Source organism: Aethalodelphis obliquidens, unplaced genomic scaffold (genome assembly GCF_003676395.1).
Source record: "Aethalodelphis obliquidens isolate GAN/ISIS:26980383/991018 unplaced genomic scaffold, ASM367639v1 scaffold23, whole genome shotgun sequence".
In the NCBI taxonomy this organism is placed as follows: domain Eukaryota; kingdom Metazoa; phylum Chordata; class Mammalia; order Artiodactyla; family Delphinidae; genus Aethalodelphis; species Aethalodelphis obliquidens.
In genome coordinates, this window is record NW_020837967.1 from 14,450,315 (window position 1) to 14,460,576 (window position 10,262).

A 10,262-nucleotide genomic window follows, 5' to 3' on the forward strand; every position below is an offset into this window, starting at 1 on the left:
TGTGTGTGTGTGTGTGTGTGTGTGTGTGTGTGTGTGTGTGTGTGTGTTGGTTTCATTTCACCAACAGGCTTCTTCATGGGCCAGAGAAGATGGTCCCTGACAGCCCCTGGCTTAACTCCTCTGTACCAGTGTCTATCCATCAGTTCCAGACCAGGTCTCAGATTGGCCATGGTGGAATCAGGGTACCCCTCTGGATCTGTCACTGGTACAGGTGAATGAGAAGCTGTGGTTGATCAGGACTCAGTTCTGTGCTTGCTATTGTGCCTAGATAGAGGAAGGGGCTTGTATTAATCAGAGTTCTCCAGAGAAACAGAACCAAGAGGATAGATACAAATATAGAGATAGATATAGACATAGGTATAGGTATAGATATAGATCTACAGAAAGAGGTTTATTATGAGAGTGGCTTATGTGATTATGGAGGCTGAGAAGTCTCATGATTGGTCTAGGAAAGCTGGTGGTGTAGCTCCAGTCTACACCCAAAGGCCTAAGAACAAGGCGGCCAGTGGGGTAAGTCCCAGTGTGAATCCAAAGGCCCAAGAACCAGAAGCACTCATGTCTGAGGGCAGGAGAAGGTGACTGTCCTAGCTCAAGCACAGAGCAAATCTGTCCTCCCTCTACCTTTTTGTTCTATTCAGGCCCTCAATGGACTGGATGATGCCCACCCACACTGGTGAGGGGGAACTTCTTTGCTCAGTCTACTGATTCAAGTGCAAATCTCTTCCAGAAGCACCCTCACAGACACTCCCAGAAGTAATGTTTTACCAGCTATCTGGGCATCCCTTAGCCCAGTCAAGCTGACACATAAAATTAACCATCACAGGCCTACTGTAAATGACAGCTCCACCTGCACTAAGTGAGGTGCAGAGAGGTGATCCCCCAAAGGAAGGAAAGCTGAGATTATAAACCAGCACACGTACCGTTGTTTGCAGTTGTTCACTATTAAAAATGTTTCGATGAAACATCTTTATATATGTCTTTTTATACAAAGGTACTAGAATTTCTCTAAGATAGGTACCTATAGGTGGAATTGACAGGTTATGGCAAATTGCTTTACAAAGATAATGTACCCGTTTACTTTCTGATAGTGTATGAAATGTTCTTCTCCCACACCCTCACTGACCCTGATACTATCAGTTTTTGAAAATGTTTCCAACCTAATGAGCAAAATAGGATCTTTGATTTAAAAAAATTTTTTTTTCATTTCTCGAATTAGAACTGGGGTAAGACATCTTTCCATGTTCACTGACTGTTGCAGGTCAAGTTCTAGGAGGACAATGCCGAGACGCAGATTAGGGTGCAGGAAGTTATTAGGGAGTGCTCTTTTGATTACCATCCATGGGGGAAGGGAGGGAGGCAGGAATAGGCAGAGGGAAAAGTTGGGCTGCACAAGTAAGGCCTCAGCTGACCTCTTGGTGAACTCTGAAGTCAGGATGGCCCTTCGGAGTTGTCCTGAGTAGCACGTGGTGCCAGGCCCTTACACCCCTGTGCTGCCCAGTCCTTGGATGAAGGCTGCCCTGGGAAGGCACATACCCTTGAATGAGGCAACTATTTTCCACTGAGGGTCATTTCCAGAGAGGCTGACAGCTGAGGGCAGTCAGCCAGCAACCCTCTCAGCAGCTGGGGGAATAAATCCTTCAGGACTAGGGCACAGCACAGCACACACTACACTGACTGTATTTATTAATTTGTGCATTGTCTGTTCAGAGTCTTTCTGATTTTTTATTGATTTGTAGTGGTGCTTTATTCTGGATATTAATCCTTTATATATTGCATGTGTTCCAAATATTTTATCTCAGTCTACTGCTAGTTTTCAACTTTAAGGGGTCATTTATTTTGAAGATCTATTACATTTTTAGATAATCAAATTTGTCCATTTCTCTTCTCCAAGATTATAAAAATATTTATATTTTCTTTGCATGGTTCCATCTTTTTAAAGAAATATCTACAGCTCTTTAATTCCTCTGGAGTTTGTGTTCATGGTAAGAGGCGATGTCCACCACCATGTATTTAGTAGACTATTCTCTATAGATAGATGTAAATGGGTATACATACTAGGATTAAAATTTTCACTTAAATGGGAATATTTTTTGACTCTGCAATTCCAGTAATCCGTTATCCGTACTTAAGCATTTTCTCTTTCTTATGAACTTGAGAATAAACTTGTCTTATTGATTGCATTAAATGTGTAGACTAAACTGAAACATTACAAGTTCACAACATTGAGACTTCTCACCAAAGAACACCTCTCTCTCTCTCTTTTTAAGATTTTTAAAAGATTACCTTTAGTAAAATTTTATATTTCCTTCATATAGGACTTTCCATTTCTTGTTAGGTTTACTTCTAAGAATTTTGCTTATTTCCCTCCCGTTTGTCAATGGAATCTTTTTTTTTTTCTTCCAGTGATGTATTACATTACACATGTAACAATCTGCTCGTTTGGTTACTAACATTTTAGTATACCTATGTTCATAAGTGAGATTGGTTTATAATGATATTCTTATTAACAAATCTTACATAGTTTTGGTAACAGATAAGTTTGAAACTTTACATGTTTTTCCTATCACATTTAAATAAAATAGGATCCATCTGTTCATCTGGTATAGCAGAAAACACTCATAAAACCCTCTTGTCAGAGTGTCTATGTCTGGGTTTGGAGGGTAGTTATTTACCTGTTCAGTTTTCTGGACTCAATTTTGATAAGATACATGTTTCTAGAAAATTATCCACTTAGGTTTTATATTTTATTGATATAAATTTCTACATAGCAATCTCCTGTAAATTATTAATATCTTTTATACCTGGAGTTATGTACAATTTCAAGTTGTATTTTTTTTTGTTTTTTTCTTGAGCTTATTTGACAGAATTCCAAGTATTTTATTCTTCCTTTCAAAAAAAAAGTTTTATTGATTAAAATAATTTTATAGCTTTAATTTTAGTTTTTAAATTTCTTAATTACTTTCTGTGGATTACTTTATTCTTTTTCTAGATTCTTGAATGATTAGATGTTTTGTTTATTAATTTCTAATCTTTCGTCTTTTCTAATATATGCCTTTACATCCATAAATTTTTTTCGGAAATTCCCTGGTGGTCCAGTGGTTAGGACTCCGTGCTCTCACTGCCAAGGGCCTGTTTCAATCTCTGGTTGGGGAATTAAAATCCCACACATCTCACAGTGCGGCCAAAAAAAAAAAAAAAAAGTATGTAAATATTTTCTAATTACCACTCTGCCTGCATCTCACAGGTTTAATGTTTCCTCATTTTTGCTCTTTTCCAAATAGTCTAATTTTATTTTGAATGTCCTTTTGAACCTAATATTATTTGGAAATGAAATAACAAAATATAACAAAAATGTTTTTAGTAAGTAGCTCAGCAGAAATAAAAAAGATACCTTAAGAAGCCAGAGGGCTTCCCTGGTGGCGCAGTGGTTGAGAGTCCGCCTGCCCATGCAAGGGATACGGGTTCGTGCCCCAGTCCGGGAAGATCCCACATGCCACGGAGCGGCTGGGCCCGTGAGCCATGGCCGCTGAGCCTGCACGTCGGGAGCAACAGGAGAGGCCACAACTGTGAGAGGCCCGCGTACCGCAAAAAAAAAAAAAAAGAAGCCAGAAATAAAGAATGAAATGATATAACTAGGTGAAAATGATGCCATGTTTGCCCTGTTTCCTAAGGCTGAGAGGAAAAAGGCCTGAGGGGCCATCTGCTAAAGTTTTCAAATCCTAGGAGTCATGACCTAGGTTCTGCACAGGTTTGAAAGCTAGAACTGGGTCGTGTGCATAAACCTGAGCTCAAAAGTCAGCCCCACCCATGAAGAGAACAATAGAAAGAACTCAGCCACTTTCCTGGTGAAGGGCCAGAAAAGTTTGCCATTCATCTTGGTAAGTGCTGGGCAGGCTACTTTCTGCAAACCGACTAAATCCACGGGAAAACTTAAGGCTTTTTGCCAGACTTTTAGTTTCCTCCTGAGGCTGTAACAAATCACAGTAAATCTGACAGAACACGCTGACATGTCGGGGGCTGCTTCTCCCTCAAGACAGGGGTCTCTCCAAGAGAGCTTGGATGGGGAATGTGGGCGGGGGAGTGTAACAAATGCGTGGCTTTAAACAACAAAACTTATTCTCTTCTGGTTCTGGAGGCCGGAAGTCTGAAATGGATTTCACTGGGCTAAACTCAAGGTGTTAATAGGACTGTGTGTTTGGAACTTAATACTTTGGCATTCCTAGGGACCTATGCTTAACGTATGTTCCTTTAGAGACGATGCCAGCTTGGACCTTGTTTTGCCATACAAATAGTATGGCTCTGGCTCCCCAAGCTGCGTGAGTACACACTGTGGCTGAAGTGCTACAGACCTGTCAATCCTCTTATTACTCTACCCAGAGTCAAGGCCGACACAGGCAAATACTTTTTTTCAAGGTATATCTTTCCTAGTTCATCCATTTACAAAATCATCTTTAGCGGAATGTTCTGGCTTTTGTGGGCCTCCTCTAGTCTGCCCCTTACTCTGCTTGGCCTTCAGATTCTGGGCCATCAGGGATCTCCAGATGCCCTCAGGTTAAACGCTGGGTTGAGTGATTTGACATCATGCTTTCAAGTGCTTTACAGCCTGATTGTTTTCCCTCACCTTCTCGACAGCAGAGAAACATCTTTTTGAAACATATGCTTTCCTATTTTTATCCATAACTTAAAAAGCGTTCTGTACCTGGATGGTTACACCAAATTGCTGGAAACAGAAGTCAGGAGACAATGTTTTAAAAGATAATGATTGAGAATTTTTCAATCATGATAAGTTATAAAGGCTCTAATGTAAGGACACCTAGTCTAGACCCGAATGAACTAAAACATCAACACCTAATCATGTTATAGTAAACTGCCTAATGTCAAAGACAAAGAAAAATATTAAAGATAGAGAAATAAGTCACCTAAAAAGGATGACAGTTAAACTGGTATCTATCTCTCAGCTGCAACGTTAGATGCCATGTGACAACAGATTACTGAGTAATCTAGAAATCTAACCTGAACTAAACTGTTCCATATCTCTTCCATCAGATTGGCACCAATTTTAAAAAATCTAATTACGCAAAGAATTAGTCAAGATGTGAGGAAATCAGAAATCTTAGCCACTGCATTCCAGTAAATGTAAATTGGTGGAATGTAAATTTGTGCAACTTCTCAGCACAATCTGACAATATCTAGGGAAGCTGATGATGTGAATTGCCTGTTCCTCAGCAATCCCACTTCTCTGGGAAATGCCTTTACATATTCCTACAAAAGTGCATACAAAGGTGTACACTAAAGAATTACTGTCATGGCAAAAACTTAGAAGCAACCTAAATTTTATCAGTGGGAGAATGGATGACTGAATTGAAGACTTCACAGCAGCTAAAATGAATGAACTTGATGTTACGTGTTTAAATGGATACATTACACATCAAATACATCTCAATAAAGCTGGGGAAAAAATAAAGGGATACAGCTTGGCTACTTTATTTTGAATTTTAAAAATATCGCAGAAAGATACATATTTAAATAAATTAAGAGACAGCAGACAGGAAAAAAAAAAGCTCTCTGCCCTCCCCCTGTCTGGCTAAAAGCAGGACATACATTTCCATTTGTAAAGGAAATGTACTCTCTCCAGTACCAGGAAGAGGAGAACTTTTTGTTGTTGGTTTATTATCTTTAAAAATTTCCATTTTGTTGAGATACAATTGACATATAACATTGTATTAGTGTAAGGTGTGTACAACATAATGATTTGATATATGTATATATAGTGAAATGACCACCACAACTTTAATTAATATCCATCATTCCACATAGATATAATTTTTTTTCTTGGATGAGAAATTTTAAGATTTACTCTCTCAGCAAATTTCGGATATACACTACAGAACTGTTAACTGTAGTCACCGTGCTGTACATAAGAGGAGAACAACTCATCATCACCTGATCACTCTTCATGTCCAGGGATGACTAGAGACTCGATCTATCAGCCTGGAGAGGATTTTGCCTGACAAATCTCACTCAACCGCCCTTGTCTTCCCTTAGTTTCCCCATACATTTACCTTCCCACAGTTTGCCACCCCTAAAAGCCTAACCACATTTTCCTTTGTCTTGTCACTTCTCTACAAATGTATTATTCTTTGTCAAGATGCTATATAAGCCCCAAGTTCTAATGCCACTTTGAATTACTCATCACTGAGTTTCTACCATGTGTGTTAATAAACTATGTTTTTCTCTTGTTGATCTGTCTTTGTTAGTTTAATTTCCAGGGACCCAGCCACAGAACCTAGGAGGATAGAGATAAAGGTGTTTTTTTTTTTTCCTTCCCTACAGTGTATGTATTAAAAATACATAAAACAATCCTATATATTACTCATGGAGACATATATATGTAATGAAAATATAAAAACAGGGTGGGAAGTTCACCATTGTAGTACAGATAGTTGTTACCCCCAGAGAGGAACAGAGATAAATGGGATAAGAAAGGGTTGCTGTACCTGCAGCATTTTATTTCTCAAAAACAAAAAAGTAAGAACTGCTTTAATATAAAAGGAAATTTGACAAAATACCTTAGAAGTAAATAGATTAGAAAATAAGTTAAAATGTAGATTAAATTTACATAATCAATAAACTTAATCAAAGAGTTATATTTTAAGAAAATCTGTACCAGACGTATGGAAAAATGCATTTAAATAGTCTTTAGTTATTCTCATTTGTACGTATTATTTCCAACATAAAAAGTACAGGGTGGGTTTCCCTGGTGGTGCAGTGGTTAAGAATCTGCCTGCCAATGCAGGGGACACAGTTTCGAGCCCTGGTCCGGGAAGATCCCACATGCCGCGGAGCAACTAAGCCCATGAGCCACAACTACTGAGCTCGCGTGCCACAGCTGCTGAAGCCCACTTGCCTAGAGCCTGTGCTCTGCAGCAAGAGAAGCCACCACAATGAGAAGCCCGCGCACCACAACAAAGAACGGCTCCCGCTCACCGCAACTAGAGAAAGCCCATGTGCAGCAACGAAGACCCAATGTAGCCCAAAAAATAAAAATTAATTAATTAAAAAAAAAAGTATAGGGTACAGCCTTGTACCTGCCAATGAGATTTTTTTAAAGTCTAACCTTTAAAAAATATTTGTTTAAATCTTTTTGTATTTGGGAAAATCCCTACACTTGGTGTCAGAAGCCCTGTGAGTGTAGTAGTAGTGTGTGGGAAGAGTCAGGGAGAACCATAGGAGGAAGACAGTCTTTCCTGAACACAGCCCCATAAAAAGATACATGGAATATATAGAGATTCTAGAACACTCAAAGTGTCAGTAAGGAAAACCCTCCATATTCCCATTCTAATTCTGGAACAATGAAAACTAAAGTTTAGTCACTCTAAATCTCGTAATATAGTCTCCCACAACTAGGGGAACATTCTCTTTGATTACTTTGCAACCCAACTGGCTACAGCCTAGATGATCTAGAATTTTTAGTTATAATAGTGATCAGCATACCAAAATCCAAATCAGCTTTTAATCTGATAGAACAACAGTATTTGGAATAATTACAGAATAGTAATTAGAACACAGTAATAGTAATAGTAATTAGAACACAGCTGGTACGTTACCTATTTTGATTGTTTTTGTCCATAATCTTTATTATATTAAAAATGTGACCTTTGAGAAAGTTGTGGGACTTCATTGTGCTTTAGTTTCTTTTCTTAGATAAAAAGGATAATATTCTTTTCTTTCTAACTTAGCTTTGTTTACCAAACATTAATATATCTCTGATGGTTTTTGTTCTCTCTCCCTGAATGAGTTAGGTCTTGCTGGGTAAAAAACCACCCCACAACTCAGTGTCTTCAGTTAGCTCACAAGTCTGTGGATCAGCAATTTGGAATGAGCTCAGTTCTACTGGTCTTGGCTGGACTCACTCATGGATCTATGGTCAGCATCCAGGTACACTGGGAGCTCGTTAGTCTTGGAGGCTTAGCTGGGATGGCTCACCTCTTAGCTGGGACCACATCACCTAGTCTCTTATTAACCAGTAGAAATCCCAGGCTTTTCCACATGGTAGTGGAATCCCCAGGAGATAAAAGAGAGCAGGCTCTAATGTGCAAGTGCTTCAATCTCCACTTGTGTCACATTGGCCAAAGCAAGTCACATGGCCAAGCCCAGAGTCAAGGAGTGGAGAAATAGACTCCATCTCCCCAATAGGAGAATCTGTAAAGTCACTTCACAAGGGAATGCATGCAGGGAGGGAAGAATTTGTGGCTATTTTCACAATCTATCCATTCTCTTTAGATTAACATTACATTGATATGAAGTATTATTTACCACTGTGTAGCACCAAGTTCTCATTAACATTTTCATTGTTAAATGACGTTATCAGAGCCTCTGGTTGAGTGTAAATATTGAAATGTTTTCTAATGAACTCCTTGAAATGCAAATACTAGGTAATCTTTCACTGACATACCTTGTTAAATAACACAACAACCTCAAGAACAAGATAGCAACATTTTAAAAGGTTTCTTTGTTTAAAAAGGTTATTGTTCTTAGATAATGTTATCCTACTAGATTAAAATAACATTTGATTTTAAAAATTTATTTACCTATTACTATAAATACTTATATACTAGGGTGGGGAAACCGGCAGGGAGGAGTCTTGGGGGCTAGCCTTAGTTTTGCCTCTATGCTTTGCCCTCTTAGGCAAATCATTTGGTCTCTTGAAGGCTCAGTTTCTTTATTTATAGAATAGATGCTCTGGGGAACAAGATCACTGTTTTATTTCAGGAGTAAAATTACAGCTTCTTTTTTGAGGAATAAATCTATGGCAAAACCAAAACCCAGGTATCTATAAGGGTAGAAATGTCAAAGTGTTTAGTTAGAGCCTCGATTATTGAAAATTATTGGAAAAATTTTTGTGTAGCTACCTGGTTGTAGGTAGAAGTCACACTATTTCTCTTGCACTACGTATCCCATTTTGTTACAGCTCAATTCTATTTAAAAATATAATAAAATAATGGATCTGAAAGACTTTTGATAAGATAACTTCTAAAAAGCCTTTTTTTAAAAAAAAATTGCTGAACAATCGTGCTTCTGATTAGTTCAACATTAGAAAACTATCTACAAAGGAAGACATGGGCTTCCTCAATACTTGGAACATTCAGTATTTCTTGCTTAATAGTTCCTCTCTTTGCATTGATTTTATAATTTAATTGTACTGTAATTCTCTGAAAAGACAGAACTTAGAGGAGAATTCTATACATTTTTCAGTTGATAGCTCAACAGCCAACATTTATTTAACAACTGAATGAATCTGTTCCTGCAATAGCCTTCTCACTTGCTGGTAGAGATCGAACATGTCCTATTTGCTTTATTAGACAGTCTTTCTTTTTTTTAAAAAAAAAGCTATTCTTAGAGGTACTTTGCCACAAGGATATTTAACTGAAGTTAAGTGGAATATAGGAATAAATTATACTTAAGCTATACTGGCATTTTTTGCTGATGCAAGTGGCAGTGAACATTATCAAAATAACTTCACCTATGCATATAAATGAGAGGCCAAACAGCACAGGGGGAAGGGAACAGGAATTTGAACAGGGCTTACCTAATCAACCAAAGTAGAAGTCCATCCACAAAATGGACAATATGTGAATTGCTGTGCTTGTAAATTGTCTTCTTGCAACTTACACAGTATTTAAGACTTTTAGAATATACACATCAGTGGAAATAATTCCTTGAGGGAAAAGAATTCATAACCTTAAAGCGTTTGTCGTTTGGAAACCAGTCTTTCTTGCATCTTATCTTCTTGACCTCTCAGCTGCATTCAGAGCTAGTGGCTGCTTCCTTCTTCTTGAGGCCCTTTCCTCCTTTAACTTCTGAGACTGGCTGTTTCTCAATTCCGCTTTCATTTCTCTGAGCGTCCCTCACTGCTCCTTGCTTGTTCCTCTTGCCTTTTAAATATTATTGTCCTTTGGGTTCCACGCTGAGGCTTCTCTTCTTTCCCTGCCCAAGCTCATCTGCTTCGATGGCTGCAGCTACCCACCAGTGTCTACACTGTAAGCTCCCCAGCCGTCTCAATCTTGAGCTCTCTCCCAAGTGTTAGATTCACGGATGTTCTCTGGACACCTTAAACTCAATAAATTTACAATGGAACTCATTTTCTTTTCCCAATAACCTGCTGCTTTTCCTGGGCACGCATGTGCGTGTATGTGTGTGTGTATACGTGCATATGTGTTGCCTCAATGAATGAGAAGACCCTAAGAGTCTCTATATATTAA